The sequence below is a fragment of the Falco naumanni genome, chromosome 10 (genome assembly GCF_017639655.2).
Source record: "Falco naumanni isolate bFalNau1 chromosome 10, bFalNau1.pat, whole genome shotgun sequence".
Classification (NCBI taxonomy): domain Eukaryota; kingdom Metazoa; phylum Chordata; class Aves; order Falconiformes; family Falconidae; genus Falco; species Falco naumanni.
The window spans coordinates 20,863,590-20,866,601 of record NC_054063.1 but is presented as its reverse complement, the minus strand read 5'-3'; positions in this window follow the sequence as shown (position 1 = coordinate 20,866,601).

Sequence of the window (3,012 nt, the reverse complement as noted above, 5' to 3'; positions counted from 1 at the left end):
TGCCTGCTCACCCTCCCGGTTACTTTCTCCACTCCGTTTCTGTGATACCTTTTTATTTCCTACAGCAGCAGTTAGTTCCCTCCCGGTAGACTTGATTCCTTCTTCTTCTCATTTTTATGTCCATTAAAATACTCTGCATAGAACAGTTGTTGTCAGCATCGGTATGTGATTATGGCTTTCCACATGACTGCCTGTGAGGAAGAGGGGAAATTCATATCTCTTTTAGGACAGTATCTGTTGGTATTGTCACCTATGAAAATGAATTGCTTATTGTCTATCTCATTTAAACAAAAATTTGAAAATACAACTGCCGGTATGACTGCTTTATTTATATAGATTCAGGCCTTTTAATGAAAGATTACTGTCTCCTGCAGGTAGCTGGAAATTTCCACTTTGCACCAGGAAAAAGTTTCCAACAGTCTCATGTACATGGTGAAGTATTTTCCTGCTTATTATGACCTTTAGCTTCCAAGTGTTTCAGACCATTTCCTTTGAACATCTTTGCATTGCTATCTGTGGTAACAGCAGCACTGCTTCAGGGGGGAGGACACTGGTGAGATTTTGTTAGAGATGTTTAGAACTATCAGGAACGAATAGAAAAGTGTTTTCTGAAGGTGCTGCCACATAGGTGTAGGAGAACATGGAGGAGAATGCGTCTGGGCAGTCTCTCAGCCTCATTTGTTCTACAAAACTTTGCTGCCCTGTTGTAAAACAACCTCAGGTACGGTGTTCGGTCCAGGACCTGAATCAGTATCTCTGGAAGGGATATTTTGGAGAAAAGCTCTTGAGAATTTCAAGGCAACTCAGAACTTTCAGCGTAAAATTTCAGTTGTGAAGGACTTGGACTTCCTCAAGTATATATAAATACACAGTGGTTGGAATGATAGTGGTAGTTTACAGAATCATAGAATGGTTTGTGCTGGAAGGGACCTTTAAAGGCCCCCTAGTCCCGCCCCCCTGCAGGAGCCAGGGGCATCTTCAACTAGGTCAGGTTGCTTACAGCCCTGTCCAACCTGACCTTGAATGTTCCCTGGTACAGGGCATCTGCCACCTCTCTGGGCAACCTCTCCCAGTGTTTCACCACCCTCATCATAAACAATACCTTTTACCTCGTCTGAATCTACCCGCTCTTAAGTTTAAAACCACTAAGCCTTGTCCTACTGCTACAGGCTGCACTAAAACATCTGTCCCCATCTTTCTTATAAGCCCCCTTTAAGTACTGAAAGGCCACAATAAGGTCTCCCCAGAGCCTCTTCTCCGGCCTGAACAACCCCAATTCTCTCAGCCTGTCTTAGGAGAGGTGCTCCAGCCCTCTGATCACTTTTGTGGCTCTCCTGTGGACCTGCTTTGCCAAGGACTGCGGAGCCTGATGCGGTACTCCAGGTGGGTCTCACGGGATCAGAGGGGCAGAATCGCTTCCCTCGACCTGCTGGTCACGCTTCCCTTGGATGCAGCCCAGGATATGGTCAGCTTTCTGCCCTGCGAGCACAGGTTGCTGGGGCGTGCCCATTTTGTGACCCACCGGTACCCCCAAGTCCCGCTGTGACTGCCGTCATCCCCCAGCCTGCACTGGCGCATGCGCAGTAGCGGTACTGCGCCCCCCCCCCCCCCCCCGCAGCGCATGCGCAGAGCTGCCCTGGCGCGGGGTGGGGGGGCTCGACCCGCGCATGCGCAGAAGCGGCCCGGCGCCGGGGCGTGCGCCCGCAAGGGCAGAGCCGTGGCGATGCGGAGCGAGGGGGAGTTGAAGCCGTGGAGGGGCGCAGCCGCCCCGCACCCCGCGGTCTCCAGGTTGGGGGGGGCTTCTCGCTAGGGGCGGGGCTGTTGCCGCGGGCTGCGTTTGTCGCGGGGCTGCAGCGGCGCAGCAGTTCCGTACTCCCGTGCCGAGCGCGCGCCGGCAACGTGCTCGAGGGACGGCAGCGGTGGCTCCTTACCGGGAGGCTGCAGCGGGCGCCGCGGCACCACCCCGCAAGCAGCGAGGGATCGCGGTGCCGTTAACAACGGCCGGCAGCGCCGAGGGGGGAGGCGCCACCGCCCATGCGCGGCGCCAAGGGCTGCAGCGCCGACACTTGGCCGCCAGGTGGCAGCAGCGCCCCACCGACCCTGTGCTGAGCACGGGCCGGGGTCTCGGCCCAGTTCTCACGGCCCGGCCACGGGAGCTGCTCGCTGCGGCTGCAGGGTCCGCTTCGCTCTGCCCTTTGCCCACTCGCAGCCCAGCCACCATTGCCCGCTGCCTCCGTACCAAAAAGCACCCGCGTGGCTAGAGCGGTTAAATCCTTTGCATCTGACAGCTTTAACAGTCGGGTGCTTCTTTCTGTCCCTGCCCCCACCCCATTGCCGAGGGAGAGCCAGCAGCGTGGGGAGCCCATGGCACAAGGTGCGGGGGCGGGCGGGTGGATGGTGGGGTCCTACGGATAAGCCCCAGCGATTGCTGTTGTTAAAGGAAAAATTTACATAGAGTGGGTAGCACTGGGTTTGCTTTAGTCACAACTCAGAGCTGGGCCACCACCTCAGTGAGTGGCAGAGAATCAAGCGATAGAGCACAGCTTATATACGCTTATCAAATCATTAGTCAACGTCTGAAGTTTTTAGGAGTTTGCTTTGGCCCTGTCAGTTCTGCAGATCCATCACCTGACTCTGTCCCAGGTGATTGATCTGTTCGGTTCCAGTCTCTGCCTCAGTTTCAGGCTCCTCCTCGGATCTTGATCATCTTTCTGCCTGCTTTAACTCACACACTCCTTCAAGCGCACTTAGTCTTTGAACAAGCAATTCCTATTCACATATACCAATTTTTCTAAAAACACCTGCATTTCTGAGAGCACCTCTGTGCACAAATTGATCATCTGTTGTTTCTCTGTTCTCCCACTGATTAACTGGACTGGGTTTTAAACCAGCCTTGGATTAGAGCTGCGCTAGGGATGAGGCCTGGCTCTGCCACTTAGCTGCTTCAGCACTTCACATTTCTTAATTCAAAACACATTTTCTTTAACAAGCAATAACAACAATGGAGAACAA